The 12,218-nt window shown below is 50.3% G+C and overlaps 4 non-coding genes across 4 annotated transcripts; all 4 read left to right on the top strand.

Annotated features, from left to right (window-relative positions):
* The first annotated feature begins 4,167 nt into the window (after nucleotides 1-4,167).
* trnac-aca (transfer RNA cysteine (anticodon ACA)) lies at nucleotides 4,168-4,249 on the top strand. Its single transcript has one exon. It is a non-coding gene; the product is annotated as a tRNA-Cys (tRNA).
* A 388-nt stretch (nucleotides 4,250-4,637) lies between these two features.
* On the top strand, nucleotides 4,638-4,711 carry trnan-guu (transfer RNA asparagine (anticodon GUU)). The gene has a single exon. It is a non-coding gene; the product is annotated as a tRNA-Asn (tRNA).
* Nucleotides 4,712-6,037: 1,326 nt separating this feature from the next.
* trnam-cau (transfer RNA methionine (anticodon CAU)) lies at nucleotides 6,038-6,109 on the top strand. Its single transcript has one exon. It is a non-coding gene; the product is annotated as a tRNA-Met (tRNA).
* Nucleotides 6,110-11,018: 4,909 nt separating this feature from the next.
* Nucleotides 11,019-11,090, top strand: trnad-guc (transfer RNA aspartic acid (anticodon GUC)). The gene has a single exon. It is a non-coding gene; the product is annotated as a tRNA-Asp (tRNA).
* Nucleotides 11,091-12,218: the final 1,128 nt, after the last annotated feature.

Raw genomic sequence — 12,218 nt, 5'->3', positions numbered from 1 at the left:
CTTTCTCCCTCGAATTAACATCCACTTGCAAAATGTAACTGTTTTATAAATGGCAGTATCCAGCCGTTACCTCTCCCCGAAGCTTCCTCTGTTCCAGAGACAACAAAGTTACCTCCGCTTCTCCATGGTTTTTTTCTTCCACAGCTGAAATGTCCTATTGCTGCGAATATCTTCATAAATCATTGTCCTTCGTCACTGCAGTCTGAGCTCTTGTGTGACTGGGTCATGGTCATGGAGTCACGGAGCACAGAAACTGACCATTCAACACACTGGGTCCACACATCAATCATCGGTTTACACTGATCCCATTGTATCCTCACAAAATTCCCATCAACTCCTCCACTCACTTGAACACGAGGAGCATTTTAAACGGACAATTAACCTCCCGACTACATGTTCAATTCTACTTTAGAAATTCTCTCCTGCGCAGTGGGCCTGGTTGCTCCTGGAAGTCCACTAATTATCTGTGGGCAACATAGACGCGATGAGCCGAATGGTCTCGTTGCTGAGGTGCAAAACAAACCAAAAAATGCGCAGGAAATACTGAGACCCTGTGGGAAGAGGAACAGAGTTTCAGGTCAAAAACCTTTCGTCAGAACTGAAAAGGGAACAGAAGATTCCTGCAAGATGCAGGAAAGGATTTTGACCTGAAACTTTAACTCCTTTCTCTTCCCACAGATGTGGCCTCATCTACTCAGTATTTCAGCATTTCCTGTGGCTATTTTATGTTTCTGCAATATGAGTTATTTTTTTTAAATTTTAACTTCCTATCAGTTCTAAAAATCATCCATCTGCTTCTGACATGAACCCATGGGTCCAGAGAGTGTGAGGTGCAATGAGATCACCTCTCACTCACTGAACTCCAGAGATTGTCGACCCACTGTGACACCATGACTGGCTCTGAAGCGCAGCAACGAAGAGTGAAAGTAGAACCACATTCTTAATATTAGACGAGATAGGTAGGGTGCAGGCAGGAGATCCTGTGGCCTCTAAATGTACTCCAGGATGGTGTGATGCCTCCCTGGTACCAGGGTCGAGGATGCCTCTGAGCCGTTGAAGAACATTCTCAAGAGGCAGGGTGAGCAGCCAGAAGTTACTGCACACATTGGGATCAATGACACAGGCAGGAAAAAGGGATGAGGTTCTGCAGAGTGAATATCGGGAGTTAGGAAACAGTATAAAAAGGAGGACCTTAAGGGTAGTAATATCTGTATTACTCGTCGTGCCACGGCGATTGAGGGTAGGAACAGGGCGATGTGGCGGACAAATACGCGGCTGAAGAGTTAATGCAGGGGGAGGGATTCAGATTTTTGGACCGATGGGATCTCTGTGGGACAGAAGCGACATGTACAAGATTGAACTGTTCCAGAGAACAAAGATTTTTGGAAGGTCACCAACAATTATTCACTGTTTCCAACATGACTTCCTACAGTATAACGCAGAGGGTGTCGACGGTTGAAATGAATGCAGCCTTTGGCAAAGCGCGGCATCAAGTATTGATAAAACTGAAGTTAACGGGAACCAAAGGAAAGACACTGCAAGGATCAGAGTTATCTCCCGCGCAGTGGAAAACTGTTGTAGCTGTCAGCTGTCCATCATCCCAGCCCCAGGATATAACTGCAGGATTCCTCCCCCAGGCTCAGCCACATTCAACTGTTTCATCAATGTCTTTCCTTCCATTACAAATGGCGATGATCGCTGACGATTTAGTTATCTTCCTACTCCCCGCAAATGAAGCATCCCATTCCTGCGTGCACCAAGACATCCAGGGATAGGTTGACCATTCACAAGTAATGTTTTCGCAACAGAAGTTCCAGGCAATGACCGGCGCCGACGGGAGAGGGTCCAATCATTCGACATCGGTATTCCCTTGTTCTACCATCACTGAGTTGACGAACATCAAAGCCCCGGGTGTTACCATTGACCAGAAACTACACTGGGCCAGGAACAGAAATATCTTGACTATTGTGAGATCGGAGTGCTCTGGGGTATTATTAGAAATCGCTCCTCGTAGAGACTTGCCGGTAATGCGACTTAATTTTGAATTAAACTATGTAACATTGAAAAGGTAGGATTTTGATTGATTCAGAGCTGATGTGAGTTACAAGAATCTCTATTCACAGCTCATCAGCTGTTGCAGATGTCGACTCTCAGCTGAATAACTCCTCTGCGTTGTGTAAAAAAACAGTCTGTTGGAGGATGGGGACATCTGGTGGACGGAACAGAAACTGCAACGTTGGAGTAAATTTAAATTGAGGACATCTGGAACTGCAAAAGGTGAGACTCGCCGCGTCAGCACAGCCAAGGATGAATTTCCGAGTAAAAATTCATACAAAATTTTTCAAAAATTGAGGTTGGTAATGAGAGTGAGAGATCATTTCGTCACTTCTTGAAAGCAGATCAGGGATATAATTCTCATCCCTCATCTTTTCCCCCTCAATTAATGAACGGATCAACGCATTTTGCACCTCTCAGTCTCTCTGTATTCCAGATGCCTACAGGAAACTGTATGCCTACAGATGCCCGGCATGGCCCAGATGATGTGCTCACACTGAGTGACGTCACTCGCTCGTGTCTGTGTTTACCCTGTGAAATCTCTCTCCTCACACTCCCTCCATTCCCGACAAGGACTCTGTCCCCTTCTTCTGCACAGACCGATGTCATGTCTTCATTCCGAGTCTCAGTCACTCTCCCGGTTCCACAAGAATATTCCCGTTTGCACCCTGAGCTCGCGGACTGGACGTTGGAATTCCTTCTTCGGTCTCAGGCCACATTCTCTGTTCCCTCGGTGTTCAACCCTCCCAACGTTTTCGGATATTTCACCTCCAGTCCGTGTACTCCTGTTCCAGTCCCATCGCAACGGGAGCGGCTTCTCTCTGTCTACTCTTCCTATGTCCTTTGTCATTTCACACTCCCCAATTACATCACTTAGCAAGCTCCGCTGTTCCAAAGGGAAAAACCTTTACAACGTAATTGACATCCTGGGGAATCTCCTCTGCACCCTCTCTCGCGAAATCTGGCCCTCCCTACAGTGTGGCGAATAAAACTACACACAGCCCTCCAGAGTGGGCCGACTCAAACTCTAACATGTTTGGAACAAAGCCACCCTGCTGTTAAATTCCATGCACCGCCTCCTGAAGGAGCTCCCCCGTTTGGATGCGTCACACCCTTTCTGCATTTGTTGTCACGTTAAGGGTATCTGCACATGAACGCCAAGGATCCTCCGTTCCCTTAATACTCATTAAGATACACCTGTGCAAGTCAGGGGAGAATTTAACGCACCAATGACAGTCTCGTCCCAGTCCATGTCCGCCCTTGTATATCCAGCGTCGGGTCCAAACAGCCCAGAAATACTGCGGTTGCTGGAAATTGCGCATAACAGCAAAACATGCTCTATAACTCAACAGGTCACGCAGCGCCCGTGGAGAGAGAAGACAGAAGTGTCAGGTCAATGCACTATGACAGCAGACGGAATATCAGCTCAGCCCCGCCAACCGATCTCAGTCTCACCCACCTGCTGAATCCCGGGTGCTGGGCAAAGAAAACCCCCCGTCCTCACCCGCTCTGGACTATATGTGACTCCAGGCCACCCCAATGGGGTTGTCTGGTGACGAACCGGCAAACCTATCGGGTGGATCAGAAAGGAGGAGGAGAGTGAAACTGGCCCGGCCGCCCATCCCGGGGCACCCTGCAGAGTCCCCCCATCGCCATCACTGCCTGGGCGCCGGTTCAGGATCCTGGAGCCCCGTCACTGAGAACCCAGTGAGAGCTCCCTCACCACATGGAGCGCAGTGGCCCAGGGAGGCGGCCCGGCACCACCTTCTCCAGGGCAGCTGGGGAACGGCAATAACAGTTGCCCCTGCTGCTGATGCCCCCAGACAGAGATTGAGAGAAAACTGGGAGGTCTGGGGGTGTGTTGGCGGGGTGAGGCAACCCCGTCCCGCCCTGAGTGAGACTCCCTCCGTCCAAATGCCCGCCAGGAGTTCAGGGTGAAAAGTCATCGACTCAGGTTCTCCACAGACGCTGCCTGACCTGCTGAGTGTTTCCAGCAGTTCCTGTTTATAGTTCAGGATCAGCCCTGTTTCTCTGACTCCGGGATCGGTGCTGTCCCCGTCCGTCCCAGCCCATGGCCAATGTCCTTCTGGCAGCCGGGCTTTGAGGAGCGCGGTAGTCGTGGCCGAGTGCTTAAGGCGATGGACTACAAATCCATTCGGGTTTCCCCGCGCAGGTTCGAATCCTGCTGACTACGCGAGCAGCAGGTCTGGCCGGAGGAACCGGTGTAACTTTGAGTGGCTGTTGATTGTTTGGTCCCGGAGTGAAAATTCAGTGTAATAAATAACACTGTTTTTACTGCGTTTCAATGTTCCCTTAGAAATTTGGGACGTTGACCTGGAAATTCTCTCCGGTGCAGTGGTCCTGGTCACTCCTGACCCTGTTTCCGACCAGAACCTTTACTTCTGTTTCTCCACGGATGTTGCTCGACGTACTGAGTGTTTCTGCCGTTTCTGTTTTATATTGTCCGTGAGTCCCTGATCCAAACCAATGATGCAGATTGTGAAAAGCCGGTCCCAGCACTGGTCCCTGGTCACCGCCTCCCAACCCGGGAATGACCCATTTATTCCCGCTTCCTTCAGGTTGTCTCTGTGCCGCAATCGGTCAGCGAGTTCGGCTGTTAACCGAAAGGTTGCTGGTTCGAGCCCACCCAGGGACGCTGGCGATCCGGCAGCTTTTGCTGTGCGTGTCATTGTCAGCTGGGTAACACTGCGCTGTCCATAGGCGACCGGTCCCTGCTGCTGCCTCACTAGGCTCAGTGGGAGCCCTCCCTGCGGGGTCTCCCGTCCGGGAGTCCGGATGTTCTGCATCCCTTTCACTGGACTGTCTTTGTTTCCTCCGGTGATATCCTTGAACCTAACGGTCTTGCCCGGACTAATTTCTTGTTTTGATTTAATTCCCAGCAGCCTCGGCCCCAAAATGTTTTCACCGCGTGTGGGGAGAGAGCGGAACAGCAGATTGAACTTGGATGATGAACCATGGTCGCACTGAATGGTGGCGCGGGAATGGCCGAATGGCCGCTGCCAGCCTTGTTCTCTGTGTTCCAATACCTCTGTTTTATGCTCAACAGGTGAGACCCAGAAAAGAGCGGACTTCTGAAATTACGGAGATGCAGTGGGGATGCAGCTCAGTGGGAAAGCGCATGCTTTGCATGTATGAATTCCCGGGTTCAATCCCCGCCATCTCCATGCTAGTGATCTTGAACTTTGAACAATTCCTGGAACAAGTCGCTGCAAATAAGGGGTATGAGGGCTATAAGGGGTTTAGACAGAGTTAATGCGAATAGGCTCTTTCCACCTAGATTAGGAGAGATAAGTACGAGAGGACATGGCTTTAGGGTGAAAGGGGAAAGATTTAGGGGGAACATTAGGGCGAAGTTCTTCACTCAAAGGGTGGTGGGAGTATGGAACGGACTGCCATCTGATGTAGTAAATGTGGGCTCACTCGAGTTTTAACAATAAATTGGATAGATACATGGACGGGAGTGGTCTGGAGGGTTATGGACTGGGTGCAGGTAAATAGGACGAGCTGGATAACTGTTCGGCACAGACTAGAAGGGCCAAATGGCCTGTTTTTCTGTGCTGTAGTGTTCTATGGTTCTATAGTTCTAAAGAATTCTGACAGACCTCAGAATGGACTCGGACTGTGAAATTCAAACCTGATGTTGTCCCGAGACACAGAGAGCTGGGAAAGTGTCATCTGACATGGATAAATCACCTGTAATATTGCATCGCCAACTTCTCGAGATGCGCCTCTTAATTTTACCTTGTACCCGGGAGAGATCACAGACAGAACAGTGATGGTAACAGTATAGGGCTTGAAGTAAGGAACAAAGAAAGGAGAGAGAGAGAATGGGAAGAGATAGAGTAGTAAGTGAGGGGAAAGAAAAGAGAAACCATCAAAAGAAACTGTGTTAAGTCGGAAAGGAAAACGACAAAGAAGAATAAAAGTGGGGAATACAGAACGATGCAACTGTTTGCCCAACAGCAGAGTGGCGCAGCGGAAGCGCGCTGGGCCCATAACCCAGAGGTCGATGGATCGAAACCATCCTCTGCTATTCTTCAGCTGAACATTTCACAACAGGACACTGTCACGTCACACATCCCCACAATATACATTTCACTTCACGGAGAATGAAAATCTCGCGTTTCAATATCGAAGTTCCTTGCATTCCATCATTTTATGTGGGCAGGTCCGGAGAGAAGAACGACGGTCCCTGTTGTGCTCAGCTATAATCCAATACACAATGTTCTCTGCTGTACGAGGCTGTGCTCTGCTGTAGAACAGAAAGTGCTGGAAACACTCAGCAGGTCAGGCGGAAATCGAAAGCGAGTTAACGTTTCAGTGTCAAGACCCGTCATTAGAACCGGGACAGAGAGCGAACAAGTGAATGTTCAGCAGCAGGGAAGGTGGGGAGTGGGCAGTGAGCGGAACAAGGGGAACATCTCTGACAGGGTGAGGCCAAACACATCACGTGACGGGGCTGTGGGACACCCAGGGCAGGCCGGCCTCACCCATGGAAAGGGGAAACACGCAACCACAATGACAGACAGGTGACGGGCAGCAATATCCAGTTCCGGTACAGGGGGAAGGGGATTGGAGACGGCCTGAGGAAGGTTTTCATCCAAAGGGTGGTTGGTGTCTGGACCGCCAGACCTGAGGGGGTGGCGGAAGCAGGAACTTTCACAACATTGATGAAGTATCCAGAGGAACATTTAAATCGCTAAGGCAGAGACGTTTGTGAGACAAGTGCTGGAAGACGGTTTGAGCACAGAGGGGAATATTACAGTTCGTATGGATATCTCCGTGCTGTGATACCCTGTGACCCTGTATTCCACCTGTCAGTGCAGAATCTCCGGGTGCAGTCCGTGTGGGAACGGAGGGGGAGTGAGGGGAGAGATTGCACGGGGTAAACATAGACAGGGAGCGGGGGGTGAACAGACTAACGTCACTCAGTGTGATCACGTCATCTGGGACATGTTGGGATCATAGAACACAGAACAGTACGGCACATGAACAGACCCTTCAGCCCACCATGTCTGTGCCGAACAATGCAGGAGTAGACAAAACTCTTCTGCCTGGACGATCCATATCCCTACCCCTCCCCCAATCCCTGCACATGTACTTCCATTCCCTGTATATCCATGTGCCTATCTAACAGCCTACTAAACAACAGTATCATAGCTGCTTCCACTACTGCATCTGGCAGGCTGTTCCAGACACCCACCAGTCTCTGTGTAAAACACCTGTTACATTCAACTCATTTAAACTTACCCTCTCTCACCTTCAACGCATGCCCTCTGCTATTTGACATTTCTACCCTGGGAAATATATCTGCCTGCCTGCCCTATCTATGCCTCACATAGTTTTATAAACTTCTATCAGGTCTTCTCTCAGCCCCGGACGCTCCAGAGAAAACAACCCAAGTTTGTCCAATAGTAAACCAATTTCCCAATATAGCTCATACGTCTAATCCAGGCAACGACCTGGCAAATATCTTCTGTACCCTTTCCAAAGCCTCCATATCCTTTATGTAATGGGGCGACCGCATGTGTCCGAGTTTGTTGTGGGAATCTGTGACTGTGTGAGAACCAGAAGCTGGAATGATCTGTTCATCGGTTTACCAGGAGAAAGGTGAGGGACGGGAATTCCTTCTCTGACCCACTGACCTGCTCACAGTAAGTGATAATTAATGAATCGGCAATGGGATCTCTCTAAACCTCACTTATAGAACGAAATGAATTCAGCAAGTTACCCACGTATTAGAGCAAGTAGAGCACTCGAGACCTCGGGCTCTGTACAGATCGTTGTTTTTCAAGAGGTTTTCTTGTGACAGTCCCTATTTCGGGAGATTAAAACTCTGGAAAATGCGATGGCTGGGAATCGAACCTGGGTCAACTGCTTGGGAAGCAGCTATGTTCACCACTATACCACCATGGCCGCACTAATGTGCAGGCCATTCGGGTACTGAACCGTCTCCAGTGCTGTTTGACTCTGTGACTCGATCACCAATCCCCGAGCTGCTTCCTGACGGGTCATTCCTCACTCTGCTGCAGGACCTGTTCCTTCCAGGTGATCTCGCCACCCTCCAACAGACTGGAGTCACAGAGCGTCCAGTGTTGATTCACCAGGGATCGGACTGAAGTGAGAGTCGATCCTGAAATAGTCGAAGAGCGATAAATCGTTTCCTGCCTCTCTCATCAGCAAATGGGAAAATAAATCCTGATTAGAACTATCCTTTTCAACCACATGCATTTAGACCCTAATGGGAGCGCCACCTCCGGCCGGTCCTTGAACACAGTAAGTGACTGAATCGCTGGAGAATGCTGAGACCTCTCCAGTCACACAGTGAGGTGGGTGTCTGAAAGGTGCTGGTATTATAGTCAACGAACACATTCGAGATGACTCTGTGAGTTCTCCTGTACCCTGACAACCGAATGACCGACTACATCTTTCCATCGGTTCCTCGTTAGTATCGTGGTCAGTATCCCCGCCTGTCACGTGCAAGACCGGGGTTCAGTTCCCCGACGGGGAGACGGTTTTTTCGGTTTCCAAATATAACTGGAAAAAGACAAGCAATTCTGAATTTTAAAAAAAATGTTTAAAAAATAGAGAGTTTGGTGTTGAAGTGATCAGTTCTTTAGAGATCGGGAATGTGGAACAGCCCAGTCTGTAGTGATCCCGGGCTCGGGAGAGGCTCCCGAAGAGAACTGACTTTGTGTTCAGCTTCTTTCCCCAAATATCCCCTCAGAGAGTCTGTAGCTCAGCGCCATTCGGTGTTACATTCAGTGACCGAGTCCGTCACTCCGAGCACATTAAACCGGGACTGATGCTGTCAGATATCAACTCCCGCACGGTCACGCTGTGTCTGCGGGCTTGTGTGGAGAAGTCAGGCTCAGGAACACCTGCAACACTTTACAGAGGAAAGATCCCAATTTGTGCTCCAGCGGGGCAGACTGCACCAATGGAAAGAGAAAAACAGCCTGACTCACAGTCCTGACACAAGGATCAGTCTTCCGGAGAGTGCACACGAGGAAAGCACCTGGCCCAGATGGTGTCCCGGGCCCCTGCTCAGATCTTGTGCTGATCAGCTGGCAGAAGTATTTGCGGACATATTCAACCTCTCCCTGCTTAAATCTCAGCTTCCCCCCTGTTTTAAGAAGACCACTATCATTCCGGTACTAAAGAAAAGCAAGGTAACATGCCTCAATGACTACCGACCAGTGGCTCTGACATCCACCATCATGAAATGTTTTGAGAGGTTGGTCATGGCACGCCTCAACTCCAGCCTACCAGACAACCTGGACCCATTGCACTTCGCCTGTCAGCGAAACAGGTCTACAGCGGTTGCCATCTCCCTGGCCCTACACTCAGCTCTGGAGCATCTGGACGGTAAAGACACATATGTTAGACTATTGTTTATTGACTACAGTTCTGCCTTCAATACAATAATACCAAGCAAGCTTGTCACCAAACTCCGAGACCTAGGACTCAACATCTCCCTCTGTAACTGGATCCTTGACTTTCTAACAAACAGACCGCAATCAGTGAGGTCCGGCAAGATTATTCTCAACACCGGTGCCACACAAGGATGCGTCCTCAGCCCTCTACTCTACTCCCTATACACTCACGACTGTGTGGCCAGATTCTGCTCTAACTCCATTTACAGGTTCGCAGATGATACCACAGTTGTCGGCCGTATCTTAAACAGCGATGAGTGGTAGTACAGGAAGGATATAAAGAGCTTAGTGGAATGGTGTCATGACAACAACATTTCCCTCAATGTCAACAAAACAAAAGAGCTGGTCATTGACTTCAGGAAAGGGGCGGTGTGCATGCACCTGTCTACATTAATGGTGCTGAGGTCGAGAGGGTTGAGAGCTTCAAGTTCCTGGGTGTGAACATCACCAACAGCCTGTCCTGGTCAAATCACGTCGATGCCACGGCCAAGAAAGCTCACCAGCCCCTCTACTTCCTCAGGAGGTTAAAGAAATTTGGTTTGTCCCCTTTGATTCTCACCAACTTTTACCGATGCACCGTAGAACGCATCCTATCTGGATGTATCACGGCTTGGTACGGAAACTGCTCTGCCAGGATCGCAAGAAGCTTCAGAGAGTTGTGGACACAGCCCAGTGCATCACGGACACCAGCCTCCCCTCCTTGGACTCTTGTCTTTACCTCTCGTTGTCTTCGTGTAGCAGCCAGCATAATCAAAGACCCCACCACCCTGGCCATTCTCTCTTCTCTCCTCTTCCATCGGGTAGAAGATACAGGTGCTTGAGGGCACGTAACAACAGACTTAAGGATAGCTTCTACCCCACTGTGATAAGACTATTGAAAAGTTCCCTTTTTCGACGATATGGACTCTGACCTCACGATCTACCTTGTTGTGACCTTGTACCTTATTGCACTGCACTTTCTGCGTAGCTGTGACACTTAACTCTGCACTGTTATTGTTTTTACTGTACTACCTCAATGCACTCTGTACTAACTCAATGTAACTGCACTGTAATGAATTGACCTGTACGATCGGTTTGTAAGACAAGCTGTTCACTGTACCTCGGTACAAGTGACAATAATAAACCAAAAGCAATACCAATACAAGGATCAGAGAAAGACCTCACCCTTCCTCACTCCCTGCGGAGGCTGGTTAGAACCAACAACGCACTGTCTTCGTTGATAACATACAAATATTTTCCTGCATTAGTTACCAAGAAGTAAATCCTGATTATGTATGTTCCTTACACCAAGTTCACAATCACATCTGAATAGGAGCCCCTCCTCCAGCCGGTCCTTGAACACGATCAGTGAATGGATGGCCGCAGAATCCTGAGACCCCTCCAGTCACACAGTGAGGTGGGTGTCTGAAGGCGCCGGTTTAACAGTCAACCAACAGAAATCGGGGTGAAGCTGTGAACCCTCCGGTACCCTGACAACCGAGTGACATATCGCATACTGTTGTGGGTTCCTCGTTAGTATAGTGGTCAGTATCCCCGCCTGTCACGCGGGAGACCGGGGTTCAATTCCCCGACGGGGAGATGTTTACTTCTGTTTCCAATGGATCCTAATCCGAACCGTTGACCGCCTGCTTTTCTCCACGGATGCTGCCTGGTCTGCTAAGTTCCTGCCAGCATCATCGTGTTTGTCAAATACAAGAGAAATTTTGAATAAAACAAAAGTTAAAGCGATAAAGAGATTGAAGTGATCATTTCATCGGACACACGGAATCTGGAACAAGCCGGTCAGCAGACAGCCCGGGACGGGAGAGTCTCCCGAGAAGAAGGGACTTTGTGTTCAGCCTCAGGAATAGCTGAAACACTTTGCAGAGAACGATCCCAAGTGGATATGTTTTACAGCGGATGGTCCCGGGTGTAAAGCCACCCTGTCCCTCCCCCAGCCCCGGACCCTTCGCTCAGACTCTGATCAAAGTGAACTGGGGAAAGGTCCGGCTGGGCTTCGCTCTGTGACGTCAGGCAGACAGGAGCGCATGCGCCGCGTAGCCCCGCCCATGGTCGTGATTGACAGCTGGCGGCAGAGCACATGCGCCGCGTGCTGCAGCTCCGCCTGTGAGCGCCATTCCCTCAGCGAGCGGCGGGAGCCGGTTTAAAACAGCCGGAAATGGAGAGCTGCCGGGCCCAGGGGCAGGGCGTTGACAGCAGCCTCCTTCCAGCAGCGCATCACTCTGGGAGCCGCTCCGCAGATGGGCTCAGAGATCGGCATGGAATTCGGACCCGGGGCAGTAGAGGCGGCGGCTGGGGGGAAGAGGCAGAGTGGGGCAGGGACTGGGCCCTGAACATGTGGGGAGGGTGAGGCAGTTCCCGGGCTGGGGGTGGGCAGGGCGGGGGAGGCGGAGTGGTAAGGAGCTGCCGGTGACGGTCACTGCTGCTTCCTCTCCCCAGACCAGGAGGGAAAGTTCCCGGTTTGGTTCCAGTCTCCCCAGGTGTGTTACTGGATAGTGAGCAGTGGACACAGCGGGGCACTCAGGGTGGGGGCATTTTAACAAAGACCGTCTGTTGCAGGCTGCCTGTGAGAAGTGCGGGAGACACAGTTTATAAAGCGGCTACTTGGCTCCGGTTGAGCGGAGAGTCCGCCGGGAGGGGTGAGTGGAAATGCGAGCTGTGTAAATCTCCCTGCTCCATGGGCAGTCCCATTCCCGGATCCGTGCC

This window comes from Pristis pectinata, chromosome 38 (genome assembly GCF_009764475.1).
Source record: "Pristis pectinata isolate sPriPec2 chromosome 38, sPriPec2.1.pri, whole genome shotgun sequence".
In the NCBI taxonomy this organism is placed as follows: Eukaryota; Metazoa; Chordata; class Chondrichthyes; order Rhinopristiformes; family Pristidae; genus Pristis; species Pristis pectinata.
The sequence above is the reverse complement of the archived record's forward strand: the minus strand, read 5'-3'. Positions and strand labels throughout refer to the sequence as shown.